The sequence below is a fragment of the Delphinapterus leucas genome, chromosome 3 (assembly GCF_059928025.1).
Source record: "Delphinapterus leucas isolate spDelLeu-1000000601 "Yukka" chromosome 3, BTC_Dleu_Yukka2, whole genome shotgun sequence".
Lineage (NCBI taxonomy): Eukaryota > Metazoa > Chordata > Mammalia > Artiodactyla > Monodontidae > Delphinapterus > Delphinapterus leucas.
Genome location: NC_143131.1, coordinates 29,162,161 through 29,181,105, shown reverse-complemented (window position 1 = coordinate 29,181,105; position 18,945 = coordinate 29,162,161). Strand labels below are relative to the sequence as shown.

The 18,945-nt window shown below is 40.1% G+C and overlaps 1 long non-coding RNA gene across 4 annotated transcripts in view; it reads left to right on the top strand.

The window, feature by feature from the left end:
* LOC149749523 (uncharacterized) overlaps positions 1 to 18,945 on the top strand; it is a 414,530-nt gene that overhangs the window by 14,531 nt on the left and 381,054 nt on the right. For 3 of the 4 annotated variants that reach the window (XR_016392620.1, XR_016392617.1, XR_016392618.1), the window contains exon 3: positions 18,502 to 18,552. The exons of the other annotated variant lie outside the window; for it this stretch is intronic. This is a non-coding gene — a long non-coding RNA (uncharacterized LOC149749523). The remainder of the gene's footprint in view (positions 1 to 18,501; positions 18,553 to 18,945) is intronic. 4 annotated transcript variants of the gene reach the window in all.

The following is an 18,945-nucleotide window of genomic DNA, read 5'->3' as shown; positions in this document are numbered from 1 at the left end:
AATTTAGCTTTGGTAATAGGGGTCAAAATAATTTTTTTTCAGATATACGACTCTACTTGTTTCGTTCATATATTAGCTTACAAGGGAGGGATTATTCTTCTCTCCAAATGTATTTAATAATTTTTCCACTTGTTTTTCTCCCCTGAAAGCAAGAGAAGAAGTGTTAAGATGTACTGTTTACTTAGATCTGAGTTCCTCATTTTAAGTGAAAAAACCCCAAAGCATATTATTTCTGTTTTTCCCCTAAGAGAAAAAAGAAAAGAAATGGAAACAATGAGAAAGCTTCGGCAAATACCATAAAGATGGTGAATTGGGCTTCCCTGGTGGCGTAGTGGTTGAGAGTCCGCCTGCCGATGCAGTGGACACGGGTTCGTGCCCTGGTCCGGAAAGATCCCACATGCCACGGAGCGGCTGGGCCCGTGAGCCATGGCCGCTGAGCCTGCGCGTCCGGAGCCTGTGCTCCGCAACGGGAGAGGCCACAACAGTGAGAGGCCCGCGTACCGCAAAAAAAAAAAAAAAAAAAGATGGTGAATTGTATTGTAATTCAACATGAATGCCATCCGCATCCTCTTGTGCGATTTGACAGTCATTGAAGGGCTTGTGTTTTTAGCTGTCTGGCATTTGTAATGTGGAAAGTGTATGCATTTTTACAGTAAGGTTGTTGGACTGTTTCTCAGGCAGAACAGCTCATCTGTCAAGACTTAGAAGTATACAGAGAATCCAAGTTGGTTTATCTCCATCACGGAGGGGAGAGCTCCCCAATACCTCATGTCTTCCAACTGGCTCTGCCTGGCTCTCAGGGCAGGCTGGGACTGAATAAGAAAACAGCAGAGTATTGACTGGAGAGTTCCCATATTTTCAATGTAGTAGAAAGAACCAACTGTCAAGACTTTCTGTACATTGGCTGTGATCTGTGATGCCCTTCACAACTCTTCTTTTAGATTTCCCAGGAGATCTTATCAGAGGGCCTCTGAAAGGAAACATGGGCTCAAAGGAAGGTCTGTAGTACATCAAAGGTTCCCAATGAACCTGACCTAGGAAGGTGAACTTCCTCACTTCAAAGGTTACTCTTAACCAATTAGCTCTGGAAGGCACAAACAGACCCCAAGATCTGGGCTTCCAGAACAAAGTATATGTACATATCCATGTATGTATGTTTCCATGGCTAGGTCACCTGGAGCATTCTTTCTTTATGATGGAGACATTCTGGCTTCTGAAGCTTGGTGAGTTTGCCCTGGAGTTTGTATTGGAGTCATGCATGTTTTGTGGACAGTAAACGTCCTTGGCAATTCTCTGAAGGTCTTGGATGAACTCTGTTGAAGGTTGGGTTCGACCAAATCAGCGTTTATAGTTTATTTTCTGGGAGTAGTGATTCAGGTGCATAGCTGCCACTAAAACCATCATCAAGCAGTAATTAGTGATTCGTTTGGACAACAGTGTACATCAGCACCATCACCTCTCTTTCCAGAGTCTCTCACTTCCAGGAATCTCCACATTTTGGGGTCCCCATGCTGAACCCTCATTTCTGTGCCCCACTCAAGCCTGGCCTTTCCAGGCTTGCTTTGTATCTCTATTTCATATTCATTTCTCTAATCCTGGCACAGACATGTTTCTTGTGTTGGCATAAAGTCTCATTGCATTGTTTTTAAGAAAATTAATCTGCCACTTTTTAAAAAATTGCAATTAGATCTGAAGGGGGAAAAACTAGATAAAATTTCTCATTGCTTTTTTTTTTCTAACAAAGGAATATCAATTGTATCAGGTATTAGATTGAATTAAAGTTCTCCAGGAGAATAAAACATTTATGTATATAAAACATTAAGGTACATGGTTACATTAGAGGTAGCATTAAACTTTTGAAGACCAGATGTTTCAAGGGGAACTACTTACAAATGAATTAGAACTGCCACGTTTATGGTAATAGAATATAAAACAAGGCACGCATGTAAACCGTTTCATCTCTTTATAGAGACACCAGGGCAAAGATGTGGTATTTAAATTCTTGAATTATCTGAAGAGTTCAATTAATTATCTTCTTATTCATGTAGACTATATCTTCCAAGGAATTACAGAGCTTTTTTTTTTTTTTTTTTTTGCGGTATGTGGGCCTCTCACTGTTGTGGCCTCTCCCATTGCGGAGCACAGGCTCCAGATGCGCAGGCTCAGCGGCCATGGCTCATGGGCCCAGCCGCTCCGTGGCATGTGGGATCTTCCCAGACCAGGGCACGAACCCGCGTCCCCTGCATCAGCAGGCAGACTCTCAGCCACTGCGCCACCAGGGAAACCCTACAGAACTTATTTTTATGATTTTTCCCAGAGAAAGGTAATTACCCTCTTCTTTTTCATTTCCGGTAAAATTTACTTTTCTGGAAGGAGTAAAAGATGAAATAAGATTAAACATTTAGTTACAAATCCCACTTCTGGGCATATTCCCCGAGAAAACCATAATTCGAAAAGAACACGTACCCCAGTGTTCATTGCAGCACTATTTACAATAGCCAGGACGTGGAAGCAACCTAAATGTCCATCAACAGACGAATGGATAAAGAAGATGTGGTACATATATACAATGCAATATTACTCAGCCATAAAAAAGAACAAAATAATGCCATTTGCAGCAACATGGATGGACGTAGAGATTGTCATATTGAGTGAAGTAAGTCAGACACAGAAAGACAAATATCATATGATATCTCTTATATGTGGAATCTAAAAAAAGGGTACAAATGCACATATTTACAAAACAGAAGTAGAGTCATGGGTGTAGAAAACAAACTTATCGTTACCAGGGGATATGAGGGGAAGGGATAAATGGGGAGATTGGGATTGACATAGACACACTACTGTATATAAAATAGATAACTAATAAGAACCTGCTGTATAGCACAGGGAACTCTACTCAATACTCTGTAATGGCCTATATGGGGGAAAAAAAAAGAGTGGATACAGGTATATGTATGTCTGATTCACTTTACTGTACACCTGAAACGAACACAGCGTTGTAAATCAACTCTAATAAAAATTTTTAAAAAAAGAAAGGACAATCAAAAACCAAAACCAGCATCCCTACACCTGTCCGCCTGAGAACATCATCAGAGAATTTAAAAGCGGCTTCCCTGCAGTTCATGGTCCCCCCCCCGACCCCACTGTCATAGGGTTTTCATGGATGTAGGTACAGGCCCCAACCCCAGAAATGCTCAGTAACCATCACTGTTACTGTTATTACTATTATCACTGGCTGAAGGAGTTCACAGGAGGAAAGACTCCAAGGGGACAGCCCCAGGGGATGGCTGTAAGGCCCCTGTATGGGGGCATGGCAGGTCTCATTAGCTAGCACCATCCCAGGGAGCGTCTGACACAGATTAAACCAGGGTTTATATGAAAAAAAAAATTACAAAGCAGCAGAGAAATTTGTCAATTCTTGTTTTCGTAAGTTTATCATGAAAGACACCTCTTTTAAATTTATAGCATGGTCAGAATTTACAGAATCATGCTATCCAAAGCAAATTAAATTAATGACAGGGTAGTACCACCTCCTCCTTTACAAAAGAAACAATTCTTTTTCTGCTTATAATAATATATATATATATATATAAAACCACCATAGAACATTTGGAAAAGATAATATGTGAAATTATATAAAAATATTCATAATCCTACTGCCCATAAATAACAACTGTTACCATTTTGGTATATTTCCTTCCAGCCCTTATCCATGCATGGATACGCAGTGCACACACACTAGTGTGCACATACCAGTGGGGTCACAGTAAGAATATGAACCAAAATGTAACTGGATTTTGTCCCCATCTGCATAGTTCAGCCTTCAACTGTAGCCCTCCGGCTCCACTTCACCCTAGTCAACTCTGGGAGCCTCTGGGATATTCCAAAAGAGCTGCAATAATTTCTCATGGGCTGTTCTATTTCTCTGATTGCTTTCTTCTGCCCTTGCTTCTTGCAGTATCCTCAGAATGTAGAAGAATGATTGGCACAGAGGCTGCTCATAAGCATTTATTGAGGTGTTGAATAAATACAAAGTCTCCTTGAGAGACATGCCCCAACAGTGTCCCAACTGTTGGTACTCTTTCTGAGGAAGCTGTTGACCCACAAAGAGTGCAGTCTCCTTATGCTTCCCAAAGTTCTCACAGTACTGGAGGGATGCTTCACACAAAGGTGTAGAGAAAGCCCCGCTTCCTAGCTCTGTGCCACACTGTCACCCAGAACATCAATGCCTTACTGAGCAGGTCTCCACACCTCATGGAGTCCCTTTACAAACATTTCCTACAGCTTTTGCCTGTAGTACCCCTTCACTGGACTCAGTCATAAGGTTGGGAATAATATCTGAAACAGGCTCGATGATATCTTCTCTGGATTTGTGTGTCCTGATTTCTCCTCTCCAAAATTTTTCACACAAGTGAAATTTGGTCATAAGAGAGAAAAGGAATTACACAGTTTGTACTCAGCCAATATGTTTAGAAGGCTTGAAGAGTGGGCAAAATCACCTCAATGCCTTAGTGGCCTGTTTTGCCTGAGAAAGTGGGAGAAAGACGATACTACCTTATTTACCTTGGTTATTCGGAGCTGTACTTGCCTCTCTGCATTTTTGTTTTTTAACCTGAGCTAGACCAGCTACCTTCTTCATTTTTTCCTTCTGAAATCCATGCTGCTCCTTTATCCCAGAATCCCTCTCTCTCTGTCTCTCTCACTTTCCACATGTATGTGTGCACACACACATTAGAAGGATCACCTCTATGCTTAATGGACTAAAAGAGTGAGGTGTGGCTTCTCTCTTTCTCTTTTTCTTTTCTCCCAGTAATCTTCCTGAGAAGCTGACAATATTAGTGAGCCGACTTCCCTCAGCTCTTTCCTGAAGAAGTCTTGTCAATGGATCTTTTTCATGTTTTGATGAAATCGTCATGCTTTATGTTTGTTTATTTATTTATGTTATTGGATTAATTCAACTTTATAAAACCATACAGTCAGATTCACTTTTCTTATGATTCACATAATCCATTCACTGATGCCAGGCTCATCCCTTGATACAAAGGGAAAATTTAGCTTGTGTAACGCAAAAGGAATCAAGTCCATTTCAGTGTTCAAGATCAAATACTAAAGGGAAGGAGGTGATGAAAATTGCGATTTTAGAAGCACAATGATTGTTTCTGTTGCTAGTGCTTTGGTGTGTGAGAATTTTTTGAGTTCATAATTTGAATCATAAAGATGATGCCTTTTGGGGCTGGGCAGCTCCAAGGGTGCTTAAAACTTAGGGATGCCTTCCACCTCTAGTAAAGCTGCTCCCAAAGGCCCTCTCTGGGCCAGTAGGGTATTCACAGTTGAAGATTGAAGAACAAATGTGGGGATGATGCCCAGAAAAGAAGGTAGTCTGGGATTCCTCAGAATGATTTTGAAAATGATCCCAAATCTTATTTTTCCCTGTGTGAACTCAGTTCCTGGCTCATATCAGATGCTGTCTTGCCTGTCTGTCTCCTCTCATGTCATTCCCAGCTTGACACCAAGTCCATGGAAAAGATACGATTGGCCCTTCCCTGAAGCCAGGAAGTCAAGACACTTAATGTTTTAGCCCAAGTTCATTTACTGGGTAGATGTCCTTAGGTCATACTGACTTTTCTGGGTCTTATTTTTCTCATATAAAAAACAGGGGAGTAGGTAGATCATCTCTAAGATGGCTTTTAATTTAATTCTATCACTGCTGCAGCTCAAGGAGATTTTAATTGCATGCAGAACCATATCAGACCCTTCTATCTTCCTCCTGCCTAGCTAAGTGCTGTATGCAAAGAAGAACTCATTAAATGAGTAGTTAATGGCTGATTCAAACCCCCAGAAAGAACAAATATTTTACTTTTTATTCTATTCATCTTTGAATAGGGGAATTAATATCAAACACCTACTGTTGTGTTTTGGACTCAGTCTACAATTAGCCCAAGGTTTTCTACATTTCCTACATCTAATAGGATTGTTAAATGGGAATTGGTGGTTAAAAGGTAACTCTGAAACCCTGTACAATTTTAAGGATCTCTTCCTGCATGGCAATACTTCTCCACTGGGGCAATTTTATCCCCTATGAGATATATGTAACAATGAATAGACATTTTTGATTGTCAAAATTAGGGAAGTGCTACTGGCATTAGTGGATGTGGTTAAGGGTTACCACTAAAGATTCCACAATGCACAAAACAGCTTCTTACAACAAAGAATTTTTTGGTCCAAAATATAAATAGTGCTGAGGTTGAGAAACCCTACTGTATGGTAGGCCTAATGAGGGTAAAGATCTTATCTTATTCATATTTGTTCCATAGTGCTCAATACTTATTTCTCCCATCCTTCAAAAACTGACCTAATTCTGTCAATTTGGTTTTAATATTAGGCATATTTTATGGAACTAAAATTGTTTCAAAATTGATCATCTATGTGGATCTTTTATTTGGTATTTTTTAAATAACAAAAATATAAAATTAAAACAAATACCATTCTAACAAAGTTTGGCATCAGAGCCTTTAATACCATAGTTCTGTGTATATTGAGCCTACATAATACTGTTCACAAAGAATAATATAATCCCTTTATAGGGAATTTCCTGAAATTTATATTTCCCCCTGATGTCATGTTCAATTATGGTAAATAAATTTCATGCATATGAAGCATATTTCCAGACCTAAAGATGAAAGAGTGATAATATGCAGGTTTTTTTGTAATTGAATTAGTGAGTGAAGAGAGGAGAGACATTTCGCACTTCTGCCTTTAGTGTTAATATTTTCATTTTCCCAACTTTAGCTTTGAGTATAGTACTGTTTTTTTTAATGATTTAAGAATTTACATACATTCCATTGTTATTTGCCAATGACGGTGTGGATATTTAGAAGATGCTAACTCCTAGACTGATGGATCCATTTAATCAAGCATGTATAGATTCCTCTCATGTACAAGGTCTTCTATGGTAAACACCGAAGAACAAGGAATCTGCTCTTTTGTATTGTACAGGCAATTAGAACAGCTAAGACCTATCTGTATATATCCATAATATAAAAAGTAATTTAAAAAGTTTATGAGAGGGCTTCCCTGGTGGCGCAGTGGTTGAGAGTCTGCCTGTCGATTCAGGGGACATAGGTTCGTGCCCCGGTGCGGGAAGATCCCACATGCCCTGGAGTGCCTGGGCCCGTGAGCCATGGCCACTGAGCCTGCGCGTCCGGAGCCTGTGCTCCGCAATGGGAGAGGCCGCAACAGTGAGAGGCCCGCGTACCGCAAAAAAAAAAAAAAAAAAAATTTATGAGACAAATGCAAATAAAGATCTAGTTCAGAGGAGGAGAGATTATTTCCAATGGAGGGAACAGTCAGGAGAGATAAGTCAGGAAGGAAGTTTGGGATCAGGAAATACGGACAATCTTTACGGAGAAGTGAAGGACTCCTTTGGTGCGATAGTCTTTGTTCTCCCTGGCCAGTAACAAACTACCATTTATTGTGTGTGGAACATCTTAAAGCCTTTGGTATTATAAGTGAACCTCAAGAGAAGGAGAGATTATGCAGCACATCTCAAATTTATTAGTATTTACATGTATCACTTTATTTACTTGTCAGGATTAGAGTTACATAGAACACATTCCAGAAAATGCTATTCTACTTTAATGGAGCTGAGTGAATGTGGAGGAAGGTAGGCCTTTGGATATCTTTAACAGCACATTTGGGGAAGGAGAAGAGAAGTATCAATTCTCACGTGACAGGAATTGTGCTGCACCTTGTATGTAACCAATCTCACAGGCCATCACAAAGCCCCAGCCCAAAGAAAGGGTTGATCTGGAGACCAGGGTTAAGCAGAGAAAGGCCTCAATCCTTTGGGAGCCACGTAGGATTACACAGTGTTTCATGTCTGTTTTCTCCATTATAAACCAGGAATCTTGTTTAGCTCCATATTAACAGACAGACTGGCTGCATCACTGAGCCTGTTCTTTGCCTGCTATTAAACAGGAACAGTATACGAAGAGCAGGTTTCTGGCTCTTTTGTTTTTGCTTTTTCCATTTCCAGATCAGGGATTTAATCTTTGGGATTATACTTTTCTTTCTTTTTAAAATAAAATAAAATACCTCTGGCAGTTTTGATGTACGAAATGCTTCTTTCATTGTAAATAATTTTTGCATAATACTGCTTGGCAACGGGGCCCACTTGGAACTGAGGGGTCCCTAGGACAAAATGTGGAACCCATTCTGACAACATCAAAGCCTCCTCTTTCCTCTCCAGAAGGCAGAGAGCTGACACATCAGCTTGATCCAATACATGCTTTTCTTGCAACCAATGGGTTATTTATTGTTGTTGCACACACTGACAAGTAATGAGACAAGGCAAGGATGGCGAAAGCATCTTGCCAAAGACTGTCTCCCCCAAGCATCTGTAAGGGAACATTACAAAATCACAGAATACTAGAGTTAAAGGGAACTTAGTGGCCCAAATAAAAGAAACCATCTCCCCTAGACAAGAAAGAGGGAAACTGAGGCCCAGAAAGTTTAAGTTTGAAAGTTTAATCAATCAGGCCATAAAAGCAGATTTTGGACTCAGCCTCTCACTCCTAACACAGTATTCATTTTCCTACACCACAGATTAAGATTCATGATCTGGATTTTTATTATACTACACAGTCTCTATCCACACTTGATTTTTTCACTTTTAGTTTGTCTGAATGTAAATTGGGATGCCTTGCTATCCTTTCCTCAGCACGAGGCTTTGGAGGCTTCTAATTAGAATCGCTAATTCTAATTAGAAGGCAAAGTCTAATTCTGGCGAAGTTGAGTTTGGATGGACTAGAACATAAATCAGCCTGCAACAGGGATTCAGTTTTGTTGAAAACCCACTGAGGTTTAAAAATGAAAGACAAAACTGCCAGGTAGGATTGTTTTGGGTTTTAGTGAATCTAGAATATTGAGAAAGAGTTGAAGAATTTGGACCAAACTGTTCATTGCTTGACTTGATCAGCCCTGCCCAGCACTACAGGAAAGTTTGGTAGAAAACACTGGAAATAGGTTTAGTCTACAAATATCCCAACTGGTGAGATGGAAAGCATCCTAGTGGCCAGCAGGAAACATTTCTGTCTTGGAATTACCCCAAATGTAAGAGCACAACAAGGGTGGAGGCCTTGTGCAGACATTGTTTCAAACCAAAGAATCACAGCTCTTTCAGGAAGCCCTCCCTGACTGAGCCAGGGCAAAAACCAGCCTCAGGATAAAATCTTGAGCCCATGCTTTTATTCTCAATATATCCACTAAACAATTAGCAAATATTACTAAGTACCTACTGTGTGCCAGGCATTGGGGCATATGATGCCTTTCAGGAGTGCTTATTTCCCCAAGCAGGTCATCTTTTATCATGGAATTTCCAGAGGATCTCTAGAAACTGTCCTTGACCTGCAGTTCAAGGACACTGCAGCAAGCGTCCAAGTATATCCTTGGCTTGTTGTGGGAGGGAACTTTCACTCAGTCTACAACTGAAGTTCAAATACTGACACTCTTGTCTGATGCACTGGGCTAGGGGATAGGGTGGCAGTCAGGAATCATGGATCCCCTGAGAGAAAATCATCATGAGTGAAGAAAGTGGGCTCAGTGCTTCAGATAGAACCTCAAGGTCATTGTCTGGATGTTGAAGAGAACAATGGTTCCAGCTTTGGTTAGAAAGTATACTTGACCCAACCAATTGTCCCTTATTTCCATGGGTACTCATTTCATTCTACCATGTATTACACTATTTACATGTCTCTTTCTCTATCTAGACTGTAAGTCTTTTAAAGGCAAGACATGTATTTTTTTATCATGATGAAAATGCAAGACTTTATTGAGCTAAAAAGGAAGTCTTGAGTAAATTATAGGCTTAAGGACATGTATTTTTTTTTAAATAGTGACTTTTGTTTTTTCTCTTCCTTCAAAGGAAATATATGTTCATTATCAGACACTTAAAAAACAAAATGAAAAAAACAAACAGTTAATATAATGTTGCATAACTTTCTAATAATATATAGAGATCTAAATATCTCTATAGGCTCATATATATTCACATGCCCATGTAAAAATCACATAAATGGATAATAAAATGGACTATGGATATACTGCTTTGTTATCTACCTTAAAGTAACCATATATCTTTGTGTTATTAAATATCCAACAACACCATCATTTTTTAATAGCTTCAAAGCAATCCATCTTGTAAATATACCATGATGTATTTAATTAAATTCCTTACAGTTGGACATTATTCCCGTTTTTGCTATTATTATTATTATTTTTTTTTTTTTTGCGGTACGCGGGCCTCTCACTGTTGTGGCCTCTGCTGTTGCGGAGCACAGGCTCCGGACACGCAGGCTTAGCGGCCATGGCTCACGGGCCCAGCCGCTCCGCGGCATGTGGGATCTTCCCGGACCGGGGCATGGACCCGTGTCCCCTGCATCTACAGGCGGACTCTCAACCACTGCGCCACCAGGGAAGCCCTGCTATTATTTTTTAAAATGCAATAAATACCACTGTGGCAAACTCTTTCCACATATCAAAGGTTTCTCCTTAGAACAGGTCTTTAGAATAGAATTCATGGGACAAAAGGCACAACTTGGTGAAATCCGACAAATATGCACAACTGTGTAACAATCATTGTAAGAAAGACATAGAACATTTCTGTCATCTCAAAAAGTTCCCTTGTGTCCATTTGCAGCCCATCCCCTCTCCCTGTTTCTTGGCTCCTGTTAACCACTGACTTGCTTTCTTTCACTATAGTTCTGCCTTTTCTAGAATTTCATATAAATGAGGTCATACGGTATGTAGTTTGTTTTTTGGTCTGACTTCTGTTACTTACTTATGATGCTTTTGAGATTCACATCCATAATGTGGGTTTATCATAGTCTGTTTCTTTTTATTACGGAGTAGTATTCTATTGCATGAATATATCACAATATGTTTATTTCATTTCCCATCTGATAATTATTTGTTTTTTCTCCCAGTTTTTCGTTATTATGAGGAAAGCTTTTATGAACATAGGAGCACAAGTCTTTGTGTAAGCATGCATTTTCATTTTTCTTGAGTAAATATTTAGAATTTTAATTTCTGGGTCATATGGTAAATGTATGCTTAACTCTTTTTTTTAAGTTTCTTATTTATTTATATTTTTTACATCTTTATTGGAGTATAATTGCTTTACAATGGGGTGTTACTTTCTGCTTTATAACAAAGTGAATCAGTTATACATATACATATGTTCCCATATCTCTTCCCTCTTGTGTCTCCCTCCCTCCCACCCTCCCTATCCCACCCCTCCAGGCGATCACAAAGCACCGAGATGATATCGCTGTGCTATGTGGCTGCTTCCCACTAGCTATCTACCTTACGTTTGGTAGTGTATATATGTCCATGCCTCTCTCTAGCTTTGTCACAGCTCACCCTTCCCCCTCCCCATATCCTCAAGTCCATTCTCTAGTAGGTCTGTGTCTTTCTTGCTGTCTTACCCCTAGGGTCTTCATGATATTTTTTCCCCTTAAATTCCATATATATGTGTTAGCATACGGTATTTGTCTCTCTCTTTCTGACTTACTTCACTCTGTATGACAGACTCTAGGTCTATCCACCTCATTACAAATAGCTCAATTTCGTTTCTTTGTATGGCTGAGTAATATTCCATTGTATATATGTGCCACATCTTCTTCATCCATTCATCCGATGATGGACACTTAGGTGTTTCCATCTCCGGGCTATTGTAAATAGAGCTGCAATGAACATTTTGGTACATGACTCTTTTTGAATTATGGTTTTCTCAGGGTATATGCCCAGTAGTGGGATTGCTGGGTCGTATGGTAGTTCTATTTGTAGTTTTTTAAGGAACCTCCATACTCTTCTCCATAGTGGCTGTACCAACTTACATTCCCACCAGCAGTGCAATAGTGTTCCCTTTTCTCCACACCCTCTCCAGCATTTCTTGTTTCTAGACTTTTTGATGATGGCCATTCTGACTGGTGTGAGATGATATCTCATTGTAGTTTTGATTGGCATTTCTCTAATGATTAATGATGTTGAGCATTCTTTCATGTGTTTGTTTGCAGTCTGTATATCTTCTTTGTAGAAATGTCTATTTAGGTCTTCTGCCCATTTTTGGGTTGGGTTGTTATTTTGTAATTGAGCTGCATGAGCTGCTTGTAAATTTCAGAGATTAATCCTTTGTCAGTTGCTTCATTTGTAAATATTTTCTCCCATTATGAGGGTTGTCTTTTGGTCTTGTTTATGGTTTCCTTTGCTGTGCAAAAGCTTTCAAGTTTCATGTGGTCCCATGTGTTTATCTTTTTCTATTTCCATTTCTCTAGGAGGTGGGTCAAAAAGGATCTTCCTGTGATTGATGTCATAGAGTGGTCTGCCTATGTTTTCCTCTAAGAGTTTGATGGTTTCTGGCCTTACCTTTAGGTCTTTAATCCATTTTGAGCTTATTTTTGTGTATGGTGTTAGGGAGAGATCTAATCTCATACTTTTACATGTACCTGTCCAGTTTTCCCAGCACCACTTATTGAAGAGGCTGTCCTTTCTCCACTGTACATTCCTGCCTCCTTTATCAAAGGTAAGGTGACCATATGTGTGTGGGTTTATCTCTGGGGAGAATTTCTTTTAGCAGTTGTTGTAAAGCTGGTTTGATGGTGCTGAACTCTCTCAGCTTTTGCTTGTCTGTAAAGGTTTTAATTTCTCCATCAAATCTGAATGAGATCCTTGCTGGGTAGAGTAATCTTGGTTGCAGGCTTTTCTCCTTCATCACTTTAAATATGTCCTGCTAGTTCCTTCTGGCTTGCAGAGTTTCTGCTGAAAGATCAGCTGTTAACCTTATGGGGATTCCCTTGTGTGTTATTTGTTGTTTTTCCCTTGCTGCTTTTAATATGTTTTCTTTGTATTTAATTTTTGACTGTTTGATTAATATGTGTCTTGGCATATTTCTCCTTGGATTTATCCTGTATGGGACTCTCTGTGCTTCCTGGACTTGATTAACTATTTCATTTCCCACATTAGGGGAGTTTTCAACTATAATCTCTTCAAATATTTTCTCAGACCCTTTCTTTTTCTCTTCTTCTTCTGGAACCCCTATAATTCTAATGTTGGTGCGTTTAATGTTGTCCCAGAAGTCTCTGAGACTGTCCTTAGTTCTTTTCATTCTTTTTTCTTTATTCTGCTCTGCAGTAGTTATTTCCACTATTTTATCTTCCAGGTCACTTATCCATTCTTCTGCCTCAGTTATTCTGCTATTGATCCCATCTAGAGTATTTTTAATTTCATTTATTGTGTTGTTCACCATTGTTTGTTTCATCTTTAGTTCTTCTAGGTCCTTCTTAAATATTTCTTGCATTTTGTCCATTCTATTTCCAAAAATTTGGGTCATCTTTACGATCATTATTCTGAATTCTTTTTCAGGTAGACTGCCTATTTCCTCTTCATTTGTTAGGTCTGGTGGGTTTTTATCTTGCTCCTTCATCTGTGGTGTGTTTTTCTATCTTCTCATTTTGCTTATCTTACTGTGTTTGGGGTCTCCTTCTTGCAGGCTGCAGGTTCGTAGTTCCTGCTGTTTTTGATGTCTGTCTCCAGTGGCTAAGATTGGTTCAGTGGGTTGTGTAGGCTTCCTCGTGGAGGGGACTAGTGCCTGTGTTCTGGTGGATGAGGCTGGATCTTGTCTTTCTGGTGGGCAGGTCCACGTCTGGTGGTGTGTTTTGGGGTGTCTGTGGACTTATTATGAGTTTAGGCAGCCTCTCTGCTAATGGGTAGGGTTGTGTTCCTGTCTTGCTAGTTGTTTGGCATAGGATGTCCAGCACTATAGCTTGCTGGTCGTTGAGTGAAGCTTGGTGCTGATGTTGAGATGGAGATCTCTGGGAGATTTTCGCCGTTTGATATTATGTGGAGCTGGAAGGTCTCTTGTGGACCAGTGTCCTGAAGTTGGCTCTCCCACCTCAGAGGCACAGCACTGACTCCTGACTGCAGCACCAAAGAGCCTTTCATCCACTCGGCTCAGAATAAAAGGGAGAAAAAGTAGAAAGAAAGAATTAGTAGAAGAAAGAAAGAAAGAAAGAAAGGAGGAAGGAAGGAAGGAAGGAGGGAAGGAAGGAAGAAAGAAAGAAAGAAAGAAAGAAGATAAAGTAAAATAAAATAAAGTAAGATAAAATATAATAAAGTTATTAAAATTAAAAAAATAATTATTAAAAAAACGGACGGATAGAACCCTAGGACAAATGGTGGAAGCAAAGCTATACAGACATAATCTCACACAGAAGCATACACATACACACTCACAAAAAGAGGAAAAGGGGAAAAAATCATAAATCTTGCTCTCAAAATCCACCTCCTCAATTTGGGATGATTGGTTGTCTATTCATGTATTCCACAGATGCAGGTACATCAAGTTGATTGTGGAGATTTAATCCGCTGCTCCTGAAGCTGCTGGCCCTTTTTCTTCTTTGTTCTCACAGCTCCCGGGGTTCAGCTTTGGATTTGGCCCCGCCTCTGCGTGTAGGTCGCCGGAGGGTGTCTGTTCTTTGCTCAGACAGGACGGGGTTAAAGGAGCTGCTGATTCGAGGACTCTGGCTCACTCAGGCCGGGGTAGGGAGGGGCACGGAGTGTGCGGCGAGCGTGCAGCGGCAGAGGCCGGCATGACGTTGCACCAGCCTGAGGCGCGCCGTGCGTTCTCCTGGGGAAGTTGTCCCTGCATCCTGGGACCCTGGCTTGGCGGGCTGGACAGGCTCCCCGGAAGGGAGGTGTGGATAGTGACCTGTGCTCGCACACAGGCTTCTTGGTGGCGGCAGCAGCAGCCTTAGCGTCTCATGCCCGTCTCTGGGGTCCGCGCTTTTAGCCGCGGCTCGTGCCCGTCTCTGGAGCTCCTTTAAGCAGCGCTCTTGATCTCCTCTCCTCGCTCACCAGGAAACAAAGAGGGAAGAAAAAGTCTCTTGCCTGTTCGGCAGGTCCAGACTTTTCCCCGGACTCCCTCCCGGCTAGCCGTGGCGCAGTAACCCCTGCAGGTTGTCTTCACGCCGCCAACCCCAGTCCTCTCCCGGAGCTCCAACGCTCCGAGCCTCATCTCACAGCCCCGCCCGCCCCGGCGGGTGAGCAGACAAGCCTCTCGGCCTGGTGAGTGCCGGTCGGCCCTGATCCTCTGTGCGGGAATCTCTCCGCACCCCTGTTGCTGTGCTCTCCTCCGCGGCCCCGAAGCCTTCCCCCTCCGCCACCCGCAGTCTCCGCCCGCGAAGGGGCTTCCTAGTGTGTGGAAACATTTCCTCCTTCACAGCTCCCTCCCACTGGTGCAGGTCCTGTCCCTATCCTTTTGTCTCTGTTTATTCTTTTTTCTTTTGCCCTACCCAGGTACGTGGGGGATTTCTTGCCTTTTGGGAGGTCTGAGGTCTTCTGCCAGCCTTCAGTAGGTGTTCTGTAGGAGTTGTTCCGCGTGTAGATGTATTTCTGGTGTATCTGTGGGGAGGAAGGTGATCTCCGCGTCTTACTCTTCCGCCATCTTCCCGGAAGCCCCCCTCTTCTGAATAACTAGGCTTTAAAATGCTTAGGCCCTGGATTCTACCTCAGCAAGTTTCTGCCTAAAACTGAATGGATTTTGGCCCTAACCGGCTTCTGAATAACTAGGCTTTAAATGCTTGGGCCCTGCATTGTACCTCTGCCACTTTCTGACTAAAACTGAAGTGGATTTAGCCCCTACCTGGCTTCTGACTAACTAGGCTTTAAAATGGTTAGGCCCTGGATTCTACCTCAGCCAGTTTCTGACTAAAACTGAAGTGGATTTATGCTTAACTCTTTAAGAAATCTAAATTTATGAGCATTTCAGTTGCCCCATATTCTTGCCAACCCTTGGGCCTTGTCAGTCTTTTTGATTTTAGAAATTTTAGAGTTCTAGAGTATGACTGGTAGTATTCGATTATGGTTTTAATTTACATTTCCCTGATGACTAATGATGTTGAGACTCTGTTGCCATCCATATATCTGCTTTGGTGAAGTGTCTGTTCAAAACATTTGCTCTTTTTGTTGTTGTTTCCTTCTTAATGAATTTTAAGGGTTTTTAAAAATATAAAAAGTCCTTCAATGGATATATGTTTTACAAATATTTTCATATAATAGCCTGTGGCTTGCCTTTTCTTAACAGTGTCTGTGGAAGAGTAAAAGTTTTAAATTTTGATGGGATTCAATTTTTAAATATTTTGTGCTTTTGGTATCCAATTTAAGAAAACTTTGCTTAACCAAAGTCACTAAGATTTTTCTTTTATGATTTCTTCTGGAAATTTTATAGTTTTAGCTCTTACTAAAACTATATTTGGTTCTGTGATCCATTTCAAGTTAATTTTTACATAGTGGAGAATGTAAGAGTTGAGAGGTTTCTTTTTTCTTTTTTGATAATCAGTTATTTCAGCATGATTTGTTGGAAAGATTTCCTTTTCCTCACTGAATTGCCTTGGAACATTGTTTCAATCCAACTGATTGAAAATCAATTGGATGTATATATATACTTTATATTTATAGAATAAATTTATCTGTTATAGATTTTAAATTCTGTTCCTTTGATCTATATATTTAACTGTATGCCAGTATCATTCTTTCTTTTTTACTGTAGCATTATAGTAAGTTATGAAATTAACTTTGTTCTTTTTTCAAAATGATTTTGGCTAGTTCAGTTCCTTTGTATGTCTATATACATTTGAGGATCAGCTTGTCAACTGGGATTTTTGATTGGGATTTCATTGAATCTATAAATTAATTTAGAAACAATTGACATCTTAATACTGAGTTATTGAATATTCAAATCCATGAGCATGGTATATCCTCAATTTCTTTATGTCTTTTAAATTTTCTCAGCAATGCTTTATAGTTTTCTATGTGCAGGTCATGACATATATTTTCTTATGTTTATACCTAAGAATTTTATGGTTCTGATATTACTGTAAATGATAATTAAAAAATAATTTCCATTTACAATTGCTGCTAGTTGATAGAAATACAATTGATTTTTATACTGATCTTGTATGCTGCCAGTTTGCTAAACTCACGTATTACTTCCTGTTCCTTTCATGTAGATTCCTTAGGATTTTATATAATCATGCCATCTTCAAATAAAGACAGTTTTATGTTTCCTTTCAAATCTGTATGTTTTTATGTCTTTTCTTCCTGGGAAAGGATAGGCCTGGTACTCAGGCGTGTGTGGAATGGTTTGAGTGAAAGGAGAAACGAGTAACGTTGGTTTTTATTAAGGTTAGGGGATAGGGCCAGGATAAGTGTTATCTCTGGCCAACATTTGTGTGGTTTGAATAGTCTGTTGGTGCCAAGGGAGAGAGTGTGTGTACCCTGTTATGGCTTGCTCTGGTGTGGGACAAAAAGAGGCAGTAGGAGGGGTAGGGCTTGAAAGCTGGCCAACATCAAAACTGGAGGCTCTTTATTAGAATTCGATTTGCTAAAATGATTTCAAGGAAATTGACCATTAGCAACAGGAATTTCATTGTTGGTGGTCTAGGAACAAGATGACTACACTGGTTTGTGGTTTTAGTTTCATCTAGATGGCCTACGGGACCTTTAAGGAATTTAATAACATGGACAACAAGAAAATAATATTGCCAGCAGTGTGCTATCAACTGTAAGCTCTACCCTACCACCTAAACACCCTTCCCCTGCTTAGTCATCTTTTCATCTGGCTTTATTTTAAAAGGTGGGTATAATCCCAGACCATCGTTCTTTAGGCCATTAATTCTTATCTTTTTATCGGGCCAACCCCATTACTAATTGCTTGGTTGGGGAATCTAATAATTTTTTTTTTCATATTTCATGTGGACTAGAAAGATTGGTATCAGAGCTGATTTTACTCATTACTGAATGAATCTTCAATAACTTGATTTTGTGCTGTTAATAATACGATGACTTCTCTTTCCTCCCCCACTTGCCCTTAAATTCAGAGAGCTCAGCACTTAGGGCAACTCCGGTCACTCTACATTTGAAACTAACCCATCACTTGCATTCTTGAACTTCCTCCAACCAAATTACTAAAAGAATGTATTCCTGAGGCAACTGCTCTGGTGATTACACTGATTTTTTTCTTTTTCTAGTGACAGGTGTTAGGACCATGACGATTATGACTCACTGGAAAAAAAATTCTAAAGCAATTTCTGCCCAGAACCTAGGCACCCAGGCTGGGATTTGCCATATTTATTAATGTGGGAAGAAGTTCTTGTTTTCTTAGTCACAACTCATTTAATGACAGTCCCTCTCTCCAGGCTGTCTGTGTGTCTGGCTGCCTAGGGAATGCTGGAGATTTGATACATTAATTTAGATTCTTCCTGGTTGCTAAGGGAAAAAGAGACCACGTGTCCCTCCAAGAGTTCAGTTACCCCTGCAGAGCAGCACAGCTGGACTTGCATTTAAGGGTGGTATTTTTTTCATTAGGAGGGAGGTTAGCAATTGCTGACCAGAGAGCAAATAACACTAAACTATGAATACCTCACATTTCTCTGCCCTTCACAGATAAGGTGTTTTGGAATAACGTGCCTTCAAGAGTTTAGACTCATAAAATGGGTAAGTGACTAACTACAAAAGAGGTCCTTAGTGTGAATTAAGAATCCTTAGAGGAAAAGTAGAAAATATAGGCTATGAAATGCTTCAGTAATAAAAAAAATAATATTTTACTACTGTGTGCCAGATATTATGCTAGTACTCCACATACTACAAGATAATTATTTCAATGACAATAATTATATCTACTATATGCCAGACTGTACCAAGTACTTTAATAGAAAACTTCCTCATTGTTCAAGGTAGGTGCTATTACCATCTCAATTTTTTTTTTTAATAAATTATTTATTTATTACTTTTGGCTGTGTTGGGTCTTCATTGCTGCGCACGGGCTTTCTCTAGTTGCGGTGAGCGGGGGCTACTCTTAGTTGCGGTGCGTGGGCTTCTCATCGTGGT